General features: G+C 38.7%; 1 protein-coding gene across 6 annotated transcripts in view; it reads left to right on the forward strand.

Moving 5' to 3' along the window:
• LOC135709868 (dual specificity calcium/calmodulin-dependent 3',5'-cyclic nucleotide phosphodiesterase 1-like) overlaps positions 1-18,161 on the forward strand; it is a 714,199-nt gene that overhangs the window by 172,424 nt on the left and 523,614 nt on the right. For 3 of the 6 annotated variants that reach the window (XM_065232294.1, XM_065232298.1, XM_065232300.1), the window contains exon 1: positions 11,839-12,999. The exons of 2 other annotated variants lie outside the window; for them this stretch is intronic. The gene's annotated coding sequence lies outside the window, so the exon portion shown is untranslated. Of the gene's footprint in view, positions 1-11,838; positions 13,000-18,161 lie in introns of those variants that run through there. One more of the 6 variants, XM_065232295.1, reaches the window with a different exon arrangement.

The following is an 18,161-nucleotide window of genomic DNA, read 5'->3' on the forward strand; positions in this document are numbered from 1 at the left end:
CCAAAGTTTATGAATGGTCCTATGTAACACAAACTGAAATACAGGAAACTTCTGAAGACCACCATTGCTTGGTGGTTTTGTAGCCGATTAGACTGATTTTTTTCATGGAATTAGAGTCAACCCTAAAGCAGCTATGCATGAATAACGTAGCATTATAGGAGGAGAGCCTGCAGACGTTGTGAATGGCATTACAGTTTGTAAATTCATGTAAATGTCAGTGACATATAGCGCACACGTAGTTGACGCAAGATTTGTCGCAGATTTAGAAAGAATACATAAATCAGTAATGCACAGTAATCCCGTATGGGACTTCAGCAGGAAAGTAGTAGTAGTAAGACTTTTCGTGACGACATGAAGTTTCTGTGCTTGAAAAATCCGTTCTTTTTGAGGTTGTAAAACATTAGGGTAGTTCTCAACTGGATTGGCATCGAAAAACTAACTTCCGTGTCTTTGAAAATAAAGAGTTTCAAGTATAATTCATTTCAAGCCCCTTTTTTTTTAAATCATCAGGGTGTACCTGAAAAGCTTAGTTTTGTTATGTTTAATCATTTATTTGATAAAATTCATTCGAATTAACTTAACAGAGCCGACGATTCTAATTAACTATTAAAAACATCGTGAAACTACAGTTAAACGGTACAACATAATAAACACTGTATCTTCAGCTATCCAATAAGCCTCTTCCATCAAAGCGAGATTCGCTTCCAGTTGTTTCATTGTATGACAGTATCTCCAACGGGGGCAGGACGCTTGCATTGCAGCAATGGACGCAAAACGTGGTCAGTACTCACACACTCATCACGAAACGGTTGCTTTCCAAAGTCGACGACGCATCGATTGAAAGAATTGTCAATGAAGAACAATGAGAAGAACCACACAATGCACACTGGGCAAAAATTTACAAAACCGCTACTAAACTGAATATCTCGGCTGCCAAATGGTTTCAGTAATCATGTTATACATATTCTCAAAGGAAAAACTCTGCTTATGCCACTATCTATCGACATAATTGTACACATTACTTAACGTATATTACTGGAAATTGATAGTAATAAGTATATATGGTGTAAATACACCATAAACGCCCTCAGGGAAACTCTACTGGCCTAAAGGAGGATCCCGAACGACCGATAAAGTGGCCACATTATAAAAAAAATGTCCAATAACCTTGTGATTTTTTCTAGGTTGTTGTTCAGAATCAAGAGATCAAAACGTATTTATTATTGAAACTATATTTTGGGGTATAGTGGCCATATTCTGCTTCTTCGGATAATCTGGATTGACCGAAAAAGCGGCCACATTATAAAAATTATCCTAGAACCTTGCTGGACATAAAAACGAAAACATCGTGATTTGCTTTGTCGAATGTTCATGATCAGTCCGATCGAAAATTGGTCCCTGGTATTCCAAATCATCTGGTAGTGGCCTAAGAGGTGGTCGGAGGTCCCAATACTATTTGAACAGTTAATTTTGGCATTTTATTGAAAAAAAAAAAAAAAAAATAGTATGAGACGATTCAAACATCTTGTTTTTTTTTTGGAAATTATTGTGATCTACCATACATAGAAAAAATATACCCCATTTAAATCCGGTATTACTCTGAAATCAAGTGCCTAATTCTAGCTTTTCAGAAACATATCGATAATTAACCAAGACTTCGTGATTTTTTTTTCTCTTCAAAAAATTTAATGAGCTATGCGCGGTAACTTTTCAGGACGGCTTCAACATTTTGGAAATGTTGATTGCTGCACACTTAGTTTTTTTTCTACCGACCTCAGCTGTGTAAATCTCGGCAAAAAAGTTTCACTGAGATCTCAGCAAAAGTGACATTTGATTGCTAAGTCACGGATAATGCTTAGCTGAATCTCAGCAAACAAATGAAATGTTTGCTGAGATCTCAGTAAAACTTTTTTTTGCCGAGATTTGCACAGCCGAGCTCGGTAGAAAAAAAACTAAGTGTGTGGTACTTCAACTTTTCAAAATGTATCAGTATAGTTTTGCGCTTGATTGGCTGAATTCGTTGGAAGTTTGTGCAATTTTAGTAAAACGCTTTTTATTTGTTGCCCTTTTTCAAAGTGTTATTTCTTGAAGTATAATAAACCAAATTACCTGAAATTTTATATATTTGTAGTCAAAAAATTATTCTTAGAAAAGCTTAAGATTTGAATTAAATCTGCTCACGATGTTTCAAAGGTCTTGAATACACATGAGAAATAAATCAGCTAATTCAGTACATTGTGCTTCACTTAAATTAGTTTAAAGATAGAAATTTTTAAAGAAGCCCCTTCATTGAAACTGCTCAAACTTCATACAAATTCGACCAACCAAACTCAAAACCATACCGATATAACTTGAATAGTTGCCCAGGTTTCAGAAATTTTAATGTCCATCCAAACAAGTTACAGCTTATTGAACTTTTGTGAAGAGTTAAAATACTTTTGTCCAGTACTGCACATCTCTGCTTTTACATTTCCAGGTTCGAATCAGATTTAGTCATGGAAGTATTAATATTTATATATAAAATACAACAATAAAATCTGCCAAACTTTCACGTGTTAAAAATATTATGTATTACTGATCGATTGGAACATGGCGCATGAAACTTCATTAATCCTTTATTATGATAACAAGGAACGCACCAGTCTTAAATAACATACTTATTCTATGGTTAATGGTAATGGTCGTGTTATTCAGAGTATAATACACACACATACCAAAACTGCGGGTTTCTAGGAGAGTTTACAGTGCCGATCGATATAATATTTAGCAGATATAACTTTGTTCTCTTATGATTAATTGAGCTGAAGCCTTCTTCACAGAAGTTCAAATGTGTTCAATTTTTCGATTTAAAGTACCAATTTTTTTAACGCACCTTCCAGATCTCACAAAAATTCCAGGGATTTTTTTTTGTTCCTTGGTTTGTTTTCCGTCGATCTTGTTTTCCGTGTTGAGCACCAATGCTACCGACACCAGGAAGGCTGCTCCCATACCTAGACCCTACCTATCGACCCATCAACTCATGAACCGGGGACCATCGGCTTTACTTTACGAAGGCATGATCAGAGATGTTATGCCTCAGAATATCCCGGTGGCGCCAACTGGGATTGAACCCAGGCCTGCTGGGGTGAGAAGTAATCACGCTTACCACTACACCACCAGCACCGCTCCCAGGGCTTTTTTTGACGTAGGACTACGTCTGTGATTTCTATATGGGGGTTCACTTTGTGAAAACCGATGAAAGATTTTGAACGTTAATAACTTATCTGCCACTGGACCAATTTCAATAATTTGATCACCAATCGATCAGAAATACTCCTATGCATCTTCCGAAATTATCAACCGATTTCCTCTGGAAGATTCTCTCGATTTTCTACAAAATGCCACTTAAAACTCTTCTGGCTTACGTTGACAGTTTTTCCAGAAGCTATCCCAGGAGATGACGTAGGACTATGTTTTTGTCGACTATACTGGGGTGCAAATAAATAAAAAAAAATTGTGTGACGAAATAGTGTCAGGTTTTGAACGCTTATAACATGATCATTTATGAATTAATTTCAATTTTATTTCTACTATTTGATTCAGATTGGATGTAAGATTTGTTTGGGATAGAGATCATAGTTCTTTATCAATGGTCAACTATTTAAAACTGGTCAAACTTTTTAGTCGTAATCAACTAATCACATGCTTTCTAGAGAACAGAGAGACGAGCCGATTTCGCGAGGTTATAAATGAGCGTACCAGTATGTTTTGTGTCAGTTCGTCTGCGGATGTGACGGCGGAGACTCAACTCACCGTTAGATACTATTGCAAGTTGACTTGAATGACTCGTTCCAATATCGAAATTCCCTCCTAATGAAGGATACCAGCAAAGATGATCAGATGGACAAGGCCTATTAAATTGAGCAGTTGGTCTCTGATCTGCTGTTGCTTGCACTTTGGCCAACAAAATCTTTACTGAAAGAAAAGTTGAATGAACTCCCTTGAACCCTGCAAGTCATCAGGTAGCAATGGAATTTTTCCTGTACTTCTACTGAAGGGAAAAGCGGTTGTAACGCCTATTCTAACAAAGCTATTTCACGCAAGCTTAATATTAAGCTATATATTGGCAATGTGGCGATAAGCGCGGGTTATTTTTATCCCCAAGGCTAATAAAAAGGATAAAACTTCACCAAGATCATTCAGGCCAATAAGCTTATCATCTATTTTGCTAAAAAAAAAATGGAAAAAAATAGATGAACACATAAAGTCATCCAGAGCCCTTTTGTGGCTTATCGGCTGCATCACTTAGAAGGGAGTTAAAAGCGTGGGAATCTTAAAAAGTGTAGGAAAACTTGAAGAACACTTCCATTGCTAGGCAGTCGAAGCGATTCATTAATCCAAACATTTCTGTGACCCACACAAGATCCTGGAACATTCTAAGAAAGATATCAGTATACATACATGTCTTATAACAGGTCATTAACCGAGCCGTTATCACTTGAAGCTGATTAGAAAACTTCAAGATGTTGTAGGTCGCTTCTGTGGCATATAAAAGGAAGACTCGGAACATTTGCTATGCCACTGTCCGGAACTTTTCAATAAAAGGCGTAAGTTCTTCGACAAGGGGCTGCTATTAGTCTCAATCGAATTAACTTTACAGAGCCGAGGATTCTTGTTCACTATACAATACATCTTAAAACTATATTCAAAAGGTACAACACAAAGAACACCTTTTTTCCGCTATCCAATAAGCCTCCTCAATCAGAACGGGAGCCGCTTCCAGTGGTTTCATAGTATGGCAGTATCGCCAACGGGAGGCAGAGCGCTTCCGTTGCAGCAATGGACGTAAAACGTGGTCAGCACTCACACAATCATCACGGAACGGTTGCTTTCTAAAGTCGACGACGCATCGATCGAAATAACTGGTGATGAAGAACAATGAGGAGTACCACACAATGGTTGCTGCCGAGTAAACAGACGATCGCGTGACACATATCGAGAGTGGCCTGCTTCTGTCGACAGCCGAGTGAACACTGCAAGGGGCTGATATAACCCTTTAACATTTGGAGAACAACTACCAGTACGGCAGTGCACTTTATTCGAAGTGTAATGCCTTGCTGGGATAATGCTATTAGTCAAACAATGGCGATCACTCCTAATAAAAGTGATACGCTATCTTGATACAGCTTTTAAAAAAAATGGGGAATGTAGAGGAAATGGATGTTATGTCGAATAAATAATGAATTATTAATTTTTCAAAATGTCACTATTGAAAATTGCACGAATGTGCTACTGTTGCTATGATAATAAAAATTATCACTCATTGCCTGTGAAAAGCGATTTCCCTAAGACAGGTTTCAAAATTGAATTCCATCTGGTCTCACCGAACGGTGATTATTCAATCACTCCGTGGTGAGTGGTGCTATTTTCCAGCACACAAAGAAAGAGGCTGCCTGCAAGCAGCGAGCTGCTGCCCACGTGAGCATCCATAGAAGAAGAAAGAAGCCGCACCGCTATTGATTGGAATCAGTAGCTCTTCGTGAGTTGCTGTGGATCATCTAAGCCAAGCGCGTCATACTAAAGAGTATAAACAGAGAGAACCCCGCTCAAATTCCTATTCCTACACAAAACACAAGCTCCTGCTGCAGTTAACAAATAAGATTCATTATATAAGACTACGTAGTCCTACGCCGCGATTTCGTACAACCCCATAGGGCTGTTCCTTGTAGTTTTTTTTAAATAAAAATCGTTTTAATTATTTGAATATGAACAAGATTGTTAAGAAAAACAGATCGCGGTTTTGCAGGACTGTTTACATGGTAGGACAACTTCTACGTCAATCCAAATTTTCCGGAGCATATGGCCACTTTACCCCAAAATATTTTTTTTTATTAAATTCGCTTTGATCTTATGATTCTGAACAAACATAGAAAAAATCGCAAGGTTCTTGGATCATTTCAACGTTGTTGTTCTTGACATCCCAAGTAACATTTTAAGTTTTATGAAATACTACAAAGCAACTATAAAACAACATTCATAAAACCTTGGTCAAGGCTATTTTGTCATTAATGCATCCACCAAAACCTCATTAAGACTAGAATATGTCTAGTTGGCCCACCCTGGAGAAGGTTCTGAAGGGTGTATTCTCGAAGCTATTCGAGATTGATTTACTGCAAAAGGTTGTATGACCAACGCATTGAGAACCATTTGAAAGCTACAATAAAATCTATTTAGCAGCAATAAAAACCCTTTCCGAGCCATTTCCCCTAGCCGCATGCTGAATCCACTAGGAAAGCATCAATCAAGATAGAAAAAGATTTATGAATCCGATCTTATCAAAATAATTAAAATAGAAACTGATGGTATAAAAATCTTGTTGAATATCCAAATCTATTACAATAGTTCTCATTAAGTGGCCTAATTTTAATTGCTATATTAAATTTTATGTGAAATGTACGTGAAAACATCGTCGATTTGAAAACATTGAAAAAAAAAAAATCTTAAGATCGAGCTGGACCGAGATTTTTTTATTATTTTCGCATTTAAATGTTTGCTTATTGCTAAATTTACCAAAATATCGTTATATCTAAGGAAATATTGATTGAAAATCGAAGATTGTAAAAAACAAGCAAACTAATTGTAACATGGCTCTGGCATAAAAGTTGATTTTCATGGGTCATTTGTGAAAAAGTTGTTTTGCTTACAAGAATTCCTTAATAAATTAATATGGTTTTAAAATGGCTTTTATGAAGAAAACTTGCAGAGTGAACTGTATTCATCCAAAGCAATTTTGCTTGATCCTAACCCGTTCAGATTTATGGCAGCATTTATGGAGGAAAAGTGGCCTGCAAAAAGTTAAACGTCAAAGTTTGTTTATCTTTCGATAGTTGCGCTGTGGGATCCATCTTCCAGGCGGTTTTCTCCCGATGAATTGTGAACAGATAGTTTGCGATACTGTTTTACAACATTTCGCATTTCGAACAGTTGGAAGCGCAAACGTTCCCGAAAAAGATCCCCTTCTCCGGATGGTTACAGAAGTGCACCATCCAATGATGCAGGGATGTACGCTTGAATGAAATTTTCAAATAGTTGATTCTTTCGCCGAATAAAATCGCTGCTTTGGATCGGAAACTAGCTAATCTCCGCTAACTGACAGTTTCAGTGGTTTGCTGTCGGTTGTTATTCTGATTGTCATCGCAAGATCTGGAGAAGTCTGGTATGTTTTTCAACTTTCGACAATGTTTTATGAGTTCGAGGGCCCCGCTCACTTTACTCTTCTCCGACAGATGGTCAGTAGGGTGTTTCATTTTGAAAAAAGTGATGAATTTTTGATAGGCCACCCTCCAGTTCGATTCATAGCCCCAAAATATGAACCTGTGCAAAAAATGGTAAAGATTGATGAAGGTTTAGAGGTCGCGCCAATGATTTGGATTTTGTATGGAGATTTTGGTGAATTAGTATGGGAAATTATTGATTTTCGTTTACATTGCTCTAACTTTGGTTGTAGTTGTCCAAACGTTGAAAAAAAAAAATATGTGGTTGTCATGACAATGATCAACAAGCCTGTTGTTGTTGCGATGAAATTGGCGTTGTTGCCTTGTACATATGCATCTGTCAATTTACCCTATTTTGCCATTTTTTCACATTTTTATAATTCTTGATACGCTGCAAAACTGAGCGTAGCAACTGTAGGCTTTTTGTTTATTGCCATAGCAATAACATACTAAATTTTTTCGACATTTGGACAAGTAGAAGCAAAGTTATAGCGATATAAGCGATTTTTTAAATTCTTCCATAGTAATTCCCATACAAATTTCAAATCATTGGCGCGACCTCTAAACCTTCATCAATCTTTACCAATTTTTGCACAGGTTCATATTTTGGGGCTATGAATCGAACTGGAGGGTGGCCCATCAGAAATTCATCACTTTTTTTCAGAATGAAGCACCCTAATGGTCAGTCGTTGGTGGTTTGCTGGTTCTTCTAAGGAGTAAATTTATCTGAAATTGACTTGATTTTTTCATCCTACTTCGTCTATCGTTCGAGATTTCCTTGTCATAAATTTGGCATTTATTAACTATGAGGAACCATCTTTTAAGCTCAATTTGTAAACAGAGTAATTGGGAAGTTAATGATGCAATTTAAAAAGCCTAAAATCAACAATAAATGCTTTTTGCTCTATTGCAAAACCTAATGCTTCTGTTACTCTTGTTTTGATTGGAACCAATGTTTACTCCCCAGCATTATTCCTGAAAGTAGTCTTACTGAGAATTTCAGAAGAGACGTGAGTGTCGCTAGTATCCAATCTACGAAGTATATCATAACAACGCTAACGCTAACGCTAACGCGATTGCAAAACCTAATGGTTTTATGGTTGCTTTTATAATGATAGAACACGTTTATAAAGTATTTTATCATGACATTAATAAACAGTTGCTAAAGACGTTTATGCTTGAATTACAGAACAGTTTTAAGGAGGGATTGATAACTGTTTTAAATTTATTTTTAAAACAAGACAGTTTTTGGCTTTCTTGTCAGACTATAAAAGGTTTTTAAAACAGCAAAAAGCTGAATTACTAAGCAGGAATGTTTTACACTTTGAAATGCTATATTTAAACTAAATGTATTGTTCATTGCCGTTATAAAACCATCATAAATCAGAGTGGATGCTAAATGGTTGCTGAATTGTTACTTGGGATGTGTGATTTCGTTCTAATTCCTTAATTTGGTGTTATTGCTAGGACACCGTTGCTTGCTATTTTCAAAATTCACACAAGCACAACATCAGCAGGTCTTATTATGAGAACAACTAAAATACGTACATTTGTGACGGTTTCTGGCGACAGTGTCGTATAATTGTAATTTGATAGCTTATTTTGCAATTGTCGGAAGCAAAGGAAGTCGATTATCACAGAAAATGCATCGAATATGGTGACCGCGACACATCAAAACACATTGATGCGTATGAAATCATTATTCGAAAATATTCTGGTTACTCGTGGCCAGTGTTCCGATGGCCTGATGTTCCGGATAGGTGCACGACGTTAGGCATACGGTCGTTAGGCATACGGACGTTAGGCATACGTACGTTAGGCATACGGACGTTAGGCATAATGTACGATAGGCATAATGGACGTTGGGCAAAAAGGACGTTAGGCATAATGGACGTTAGGCATAATCTACCCGATGAATTCCAGAAGGATGATAATGGAGACCGTCTATTGATTGCTGACTTCGGTGACAATAATGAAAGAGCCTTAATTTTTGGAACTCATGAACGACGTGTTGGACAGGCAAAGTATTGGGTTACAGATGGTACGTTTGCCACAGTTCCTTGTTTGTTTCGGCAACTCGTCACTGTTCATGGAAGTATCAATCCCTCACATCAGCAGACGGTTCCGCTAGTTTTCATTCTGATGACAACAAAATCAGAATCGTTGTATCGAAAAGTTTGGCAGGAAATCCTGGAAGCAGCAGGTATGTTTTTTTGTTATTGAATGAAAAACCACAGAATTAACCATTCTTGATTTCATGAGCTGTTCTTTGGCATCATATTTTATTCAACTTTGGCTGTTTTTTTTTGTTATTGAATGAAAAATCACAGAATTCACCATTCTTTATTTCATGAGCTGTTCTTTGAGGAAAATCTTTTCTTCTTTGACTTTTGCAATATGTGCGTAAGAATATATTACAACAAATGTGTGATTTTTTTATTTCTAGATGCGATTGATTTCAAGATATAGTTCAAAACAAAGCTGAGTTTTCATTGTAAGATTACTTTACCACTATCGCTACTAATCATGGATCTAAGTAAATATGTAGATACGTCACTTATGATATGATAAATAATGGATTCCAAACTGTGCTTATTAAATAAACTATGTTTGTTTAACTTGTATCATTTTTTATTCAACGCTAAGCCTAATTTAAGCATTGTTTACAGGTTTACAGGTTAAGCAGGTTCCTAGAGTTGCACAGCAGCAAGGTATTTTATGCCTAACGTCCATTATGCCTAACGTCCATTATGCCTAATGACTTGATGCCTAACGTCCATTATGCCTAACGTCCGTATGCCTAACGTATTTATGCCTAATGGGGTACACTCGTTCCGGATATTGGTTCCAGAGGCCACATTCATCTTTTTCATAAGAATGGCCATGTGACACACCGAATCACATAAAACTGCTGCATTTGAAACGATTCTTAGACTATTTTGCCAATATTGTGGTTACTCGTGGCCAGTGACCTAGTCCAAATGTTCCGGATACCGGTTCCAGGGGAAAAATTAAACTGTTTGATAAGAATTGTCATGCGACACATCAAAATAAGTCATATTGAGCGTATGAAACGATTCTTCGAATATTTTGATATTTTGCTAATATTCCTTCCTCGGATGTTCCGGATACCGGTTATAGTGACCACAATCAAGTGTTCTCATAAAATGGCTTGGTCTACCCGAGCAGGAACGAATATCTCGATACCTTAAATTGGTATGGATGAGCCTGACATAAAAGGTAAAATACCAAAAAAATGCTCCCACAATACCATTCCAATAACAAATTATGATAATGCAATACCAAAACAATACCACCCAGGTATTCTTTTGGTGTCCAAATATCAATTTTTGGTATTTACAAAGTATTTTCCATGTAATTTTTTGGTGTTATTCTTTGGTATTTTACCTCTTATGTCATGCTGGTCAATACCAAATTTTGGTATCAGATCAGAATGAGGTATTCATTAGTTATTTTCTCCTGCTCGGGTAACGCTATTTGAAGTATACTTCCTTGCTGAACAGATGCTTGGTGAGGTGAGCTTCTACTACAGCGCATCCTAGCGTGCGGCCCGTGGGCCAGACGAGGTCTATGGATATCAGTCATGATATCAATCTAGTCCAATTTTATTCATCAAAATGAATTATAGCCCAGAATGAATGAGAAATATTCAAAGTGCAGCTTGAAACATTTAACAAGGATACAGTCATTTAAGATAGCAAGATGCCCTACTATATCCTTATTCCTTCTCCTCATAAGATTTGAAAATTATTGTTTATAATTTCAGCTGCTATCATGTGATGATGATGAATATACCCGACCTATTCTAAAAACAAATAGTTCCATTATAACTTTATCAATCAACGCCATCAACCTTTATCACTCGGATATTGATTTACCCAACTTCGTCATGACCTAAGCAACATAGTAATATTCAATCGACGTAAAACGAAATGAATTGCGAAATGATTCCCTTATCTTTGATGACATCTTACCCATCTGCTGGACATATAGCAGATCAGCAGCGCAGCAAAATGAACCTGTTTAGCGTTCGACATGCAAGTCCGCCACCACATGGTCTGCCTCTCGTCTGCGCAGTGAGAGCGAGCGGAAATTGCTCCACATTTTCCCCTCCAAGTCTGGTTCTCTTGGCTCTTCGGCAGCCAGCCGGGAGGCGCCCCAACTCAACAACCGAGAAAACGCACGGCACAGCATGGGAAAAGAATGGGAAAAATAAACAACTTTTTCCACCCCGCAATGCTCCTTTCTCTTTCCCTCTCAGCTGAGATTTTCGCAAAGGCTAGAGACTAGACCTACCGGCTGACTCTATTGCGAAAAATGAAAACACCGACAACATAAACTCACAGCTTTTCGTCTCAACAACGGTCGGGTGGTGATGGTGGTTCACTAGCAGTGGATCCCAGCTGACAGCCCAAGACCCGAGTCGACCGACTGTGGACGACCGAGACCGGGCAGACTGGGAGGCAGGCAGGCAGGGCCCGAACTGGCACCGGACTGAATTCGATAATTCATTTCAATCGCAACAACACAAAAATCGCAGTCTCAGTCTGTGTCGCCGCCGTCGTCGTCGTAGTCGTCGTCGTCGGTCTGCTAGTACCAACCTGCCAGTTGATTGCCAGTTTGCTCACAGAGGGCACTGAGTTCGCGCGCGTGAATTCTTCAATCTCTGCTCGGTGAGGTCCCCAGCCCTATGTCCGGTCAAAGGGACACGTTAAAGCTCTAACTTATGAGAAACTAGTCGTGTTCGGGTTTTTGATATTTGGTTGGTTCTACGATTAGCATCGAACTATGGACAATCGGAATTTCAGAATGTGTTAATCGATTCCGCGCAATCTGGTGAAAGTTGAACCCACTCTAGATCTTATCGTGTGATTTGTGCAGTGTTGTACTTGATCAGGAAAAACAAGATAAGCCTGTACCGCTCGCGTTATCAACGTCACCATATATATCGATGACGGCACGCGTTCCACCGGCGAGGAAAGCTCCGTAATTAAGTGAACCAGCCCAGAACCTGTCGGTTGGAAAAAAAAGGGGGGCGAAAGGGAAATCAAAGTGCGTACATCAACAGCAAATTGCTCCGGGAGTATTGAATGAAAAATTGAAAGTGTTTGTAAACATAGTAAACAAGTATTCAAATAGCTCTAGATCAGCAGAAGCCTGCTGCCGCCACCGCCGCGGTGTCAGTGGTGAGTGATTTGATCGCCGAGAGTAACACACCCATATCGGCGTCTGGGAGGAGGGGGCTGAAATCCGCCCGGAGCCAATGAAAAAGCAATTTCGAAAAATTAGCTCCCATTAATTTAAAGTGATGCCGAGAGGTTCCCCGCCACTCCCGTAACAACAGTAGTAGTACTAGGTCGTCAACGCGATACACTCGTCCAAGATCACCGATATCGGCGAGTATCGATTCATTGATCACTGTGGCCTAAGTGTGTCTGGTGTCGCGAAGCTAAGTGTTCGGTCGGGGCCCCAGAAGTGCGAGCCGAAAACAAAAGTATATGTATCAAGTCCCTAAAACGGCCCCTCCCGCTGCCCTGGGGTGGAAGAAGAAGCAAACGACGAGAAGAAAAGTGCAAAAAATCGATCTCCCTCGTGGCTGTGAGTGCGTCTGCTAAGAGATCCAATTTAATCAAATTATAAAATAAAAATCGCGTAAATATTGATGAAGGTGAGCGGTGTCCGATCTCGACGTCGCGTCGTCATCGTACCTCCTCAGGCAGGAGCCGTAGGTGTTGTGTGTTGATATTATTAGTGCCATTTTCCTTCTTATTATTTTTCCTGTTTCAAAAGAGAGTGGGTCCAATCAATGGAGCGAGAAAATGGAGTGATCTTTAGGCTATGAGATTGGTGTAGCAAAAAAAAATAAGAAGCAAATATACGATCCAACCGAGATCGATCTCGAATGGGTCAATCAAACCTCGGCTGGGGAGAGGAGACCTTTGGGCAGGTGACGCGGTGTGTTTGTATACTATATGCCTACAACAGTAAATCCGGAGCATAAACACAGCCGACGCCGCCGTCGTCGTCGTCGCGTGGTAAAACGAGATTTTGTTTGAAGTTGCGGGCCGTCGTCGATTGCTGAAGCAGCTCAGCGCCACCATCGCCGGTTATATCGATCAACTTTTTTTTTTATTATAAATCTTGATGTGTAGAGTGTAGCCTTCGATTGCACGTTTCATGGTGGCAGCAATCGGTTCGAGTAGAATTGATTGAGTATATTTTGTCAGAAACATGAAACTTATCTTTTCCTGCGGGGACTTCAGATTGTCGCTTTGGCAGAATGTGGGGATGAAGCATCAATAAATCCTTTTTATTAATCTTATGTCAGAAGATCTTTTCAAGTACGAAGTGAACCTTTGTTGAATACGCGTCCAGGTTCAACATTGAATGATGCATTTCAGCATGCGATAGGGTTTAATATAAAAAATGCAAAAACCGAATTATTCGAAACACTTTTTTTTAGCTATAAACTATTAACAAACTCAGAACTGCCTATATTTTTCGACGCAAAATACACATGACAGAGCTTTGTGTTGCATCTTTTATGATAAAATTTTGAGTTAAATGTGCTGAGAGATTATTTATTTATTTATTTATTCTATGTAATTCCATCTGACATCAAGTCTAACTGAAATATGGGATGGAGAAAAACCTTTTTGAGATAGCACATTTGACTCAAAAAGGCGTAAAAACCCCAAATATTTTCACAAAACAGTACACATTAACGTTTTTCACAAGGCATTAATGGTATACAGATTATAAATAAAACATAGATAAGTTTCAAATAACAGACTGTAGTGGTAATTTTTATACGATAGATGGAGTAGATGAAAGCATAGAGTTGATAGTTCCGTTAGAGTACGGCAGTGTGAAGATTGTACAGTCTGTTATTTGAAATTAGCATCTTCAACTATGTAAATCGTTGACTTCACGTAGAAGTAATACTAAAAACATATAGTCAAAGTACATAACTCTGGATGGGAGCATACCATCAATTACTGTCAATGGTCGAAAGGTACAGTAGCAGCACCTACCCCACCCGTGTCCCCTCGAGATCGTCAAGTCGACGATGACAGGAGCACATATCGTGGTAGGGGTAAACAATAGTTGCAATTTCCAAACCTACGACTGGATGCCTTCCTTCAAATAACAACTGAAGTGCGGTAAACAATCGGTAGAACTGTTTCAAACACACAGTTGGTACATGAGCGGGTCGGTTTTCATCTCTTTTTGCCAGTGGTGGCGGGGGGGGGGGGGACACCCCTCACCATCCCTCTCCAAAGGGGGAGTTTGGTAAAGAGAGATGAAAAAACCGATTTGTACCTTCCTTAAAAGTTGTCCTAGCTCGCTTGTCTAATATCTATATGCAATCTTCACACTGCTGTACTCTAACGGAACTATCAACTCTATGCTTTCATCTACTCCATCTATCGTATAAAAATTACCACTACAGTCTGTTATTTGAAATTAGCATCTTCAACTATGTAAATCGTTGACTTCACGTAGAAGTAATACTAAAAACATATAATCAAAATAGATAAGTTCTTAAAGTGAATCAATCAATAAAACAATTTTTAGTTGGCAACTGCAAACAGGTCAGATGGCAGGAACCAATGTCGTGTAGATTATGGCGAATCATGAAACAAAAAACAACATTTCCTAGTTAATGATTGGACAGATACTCACGAATTGCATTATTGTTCGATTCAATATCGTTGATTATTATTAAGTTGGCGTTGCAGAGTGGTGGCAGAACTATTGAAGTCAAATCTGCTGGCGATTTCGTTAAACTGAAGTGTCATGAATCTGATTGGATCATGTTGTCCATAACGAGTGTGACGGTTATCTAAATGCAAGAAATTGCGTTGTCTCAAATGTCGTTCTGGAACATATATATTCAATTCAGCGAGAATATCTGGGACGTCAATATCGTTGGTCAACACCTTAGCCACGAATACAGCTTGCATAGTCGATCTTCTTTGTTCCAGGGTATCAATTCCCAGCAGCATACAGCGCTGTTCATATGGAGGTAGATTCAGTGCTTCGTGCCAGGGTAAGTGTCGGAGAGCTAAGCGCACAAACTTTTTCTGTACAGCCTCGAAGCGATCGATCTAGTTTCTATTGTATAGACACCATACTAATACGGTAGATTCCAAAATAGAGCGTACTAGGGCACAGTAGAGGGACTTTAGGCAGAGAGGATCGCGAAATCCATCAGCAAGCTTAAAAATGAACCCGAGCTGCTTGTTAGTTTTTGCTAACACATCTTCACAATGCGGTCGGAAAGTGAGTTCACGGTTCAATATCACACCAAAATCCCTCACCTGATCCATGCGTTCGAGAGTTTGCCCAGATAGCTTGTAGTTGAAATATAACGATTGACGCTTTCTACTAAATGAGATCGTCAAGTAGTCTTCAATACAAGTGATTACCATAAATATCTTAACGTCATCTGCATACAATATTCGCTGTCCGCGTGGCAGAACAAATAAAACATCATTTATGAATAACGAGAAGAGAAGCGGGCCTAGATTACTTCCTTGCGGTACGCCGGAAGTAATGAAAAATTCATCTGAATATGAAGAGCCGATCCTTACTTTCACAGACCTTCCAGTCAGGTACGATCTAAACCAGTTTACTAGGTCGGAGGAAAGTCCAAGTTTCTCAAGCTTTCCAAGTAGGATAGAATGGTTCACTCGGTCGAATGCAGCTTTGAAATCTATGTACACGGCATCTTCTTGTGTACCAGCGTCCATCGAGCGTATGCAGAGTGAATTAAACTGTGTGAAATTTGTAGTGACGGATCGTTTCGGGAAGAATCCATGCTGAGAACAGGATATGTAGTTCTTGCTAACCTCAAAGAGAATATATTTAACGATAATCTCAAAAGGTTAGAGCAGGCACTCGACGAAGTAATTCTCCGGTAGTTGGCAACATTACATTTGTCCCCCTTTTTGTGAATCGGAGACAGGAATGAAGTTTTCCATCCAGCAGGAAATGTTTTCCTTTGAAACGGTAGGTTAAATAGTTTTACTAATGGTTTCAGCAGAGCACTTGAACATTTTTTCCGTGCGGTTGAAAGAACCCCATCAGGACCAGGTGATACAGACTGTTTTTAACTAACGTAGAGCATTTTGGACGTGCTCCCCGGTGATTTGAAAAATTCCAAGTTCAAAGCTGTGTGACGGAGTATTACTGAGGACAGCGTCGACCTGCGTTTCCGTGGTCAATGTATTCGAGAAAGCATTCTTGAAGTGATCACATTAACCAGACGCTGAACTAGCAAAACGCTCATCAAAGAACATGGATGTAGTTAATACATCTTCCTTACGTTTAGTACGAACAAACGACTAGAATTTTTTCGGATGAACACGCAAGTTCCTTTGCGTCCGATCAATGTACCGAGCAAACAGAATAAGGGAAATGGCTCTAATGTTGACCTATGGGTCTAAAATTGGGCCCATAGCTAAAAATCTGCTATTTATCAATTTTATCTAGAGGAACGCGTCATTGGGACGGCACTAATGGATATTTTTGGTCGCTATTGAAAATTTAATCGATTGCTAAATTTTTATATGGGCCCATTTCCCCTACGATTACGTATTAATCCAGTGTGTCCCGAGTTTTAAACCATACTTTTTGTCCATTCTGGAGAAAATTGTTTAAAAATATTTCAATACTTCACAGCGAGATTTCAAAAACACATCGAGATTTTACTAATTCGTAGTTTTTTTTTAACGTTTTAAAATAATACCATAAAATTAGGCAACAAGTATGGCCTTAAACCAAAATTTCACATATTGTCACATTTTCTCGACCACCTCCTTGAAAAGTTAACCGCTTTATCACAAGGGGAGGAGGCTAGGGGGGCTAATTATTTCGAAGTTTGTTTGGCAATCAATTTTAAAAATGTTTGACCGAAGCATGATTTTTTATCAATGAAATTTTGTTTAAACTCTTCATTTGTTCCAAATTCAAATTAAATTGGGTGGTCCAGCTACTAAAGATAAAGCCTGTTCACGTTAAATTTCGGACGCTAAGATAATGTCGGGGGGAAAAATCTACCCATAATATAACAAAACTGATTGTTTATTTCAGTAAAGTATACTTATACCGATAGCATACATAGCTTATTTGAATGTTAATTCTTTTGTCTGTAAAATTCTCAAACTTTTTGTGGGATACTCGCCATCAGGTTGCGTATAGTATCCTCAGATACCTTTGTGGCGGCGTGCCTCCATCTCCTCTTGAAATCATTGATGCCATTTGCTTTCCTCTTTATTTCGAATAGTTTCTGCCAAACCAGAGCCCAGTACCTTCCTATTGGGCAAAGTTCTGGTCAGTTTGGCGGATTGGATGTTTTTAGCACGTAGTGCATTATACCATTCCACGACGGATTTTGCATAGTGACAAGAGGCCAAATCAAGCCAAAATAAAGCTGTTTTTGGCTGCTGATGAATGGTAGCAACCGCATTTGCAAACATAATTTCTCGTACACATCTTTGTTGATAGTGCCGGTAGAGATGAAACTTTTTGATTTCCGATCGCAACTACATATGGCCTAATACTTTTTGGGAATTTTTTTGTCCGGAAACACTCGAAAACGGTATTCCTTTGCATTGCAGTATAAAAAGTCAAACCCGTCCGTCCATTATGATACTAGAAATGTTTTGCAAAAACTGGGTGAAAAGCTCCTTAGTACGATTTTTTGCAGTGAAATTTTGCTTATCATTACAAAATTGGCACATAATATATATAGAACCTCATGAAAAACTGATGACTAAAAGTTGACCCCTTTTTTGTGTTGGCTCAGTGGTATAACTGGTATAGTTGGACATCGATCTGTCAAAATTAAATTTTCGTGATTCGACACTGAGCGTCCATGTG

The sequence above is a fragment of the Ochlerotatus camptorhynchus genome, unplaced genomic scaffold, assembly GCF_037179485.1.
Source record: "Ochlerotatus camptorhynchus isolate MF236.1 unplaced genomic scaffold, CSIRO-AGI_Acam_v1.1 ptg000367l, whole genome shotgun sequence".
NCBI classification, from domain to species: Eukaryota; Metazoa; Arthropoda; class Insecta; order Diptera; family Culicidae; genus Ochlerotatus; species Ochlerotatus camptorhynchus.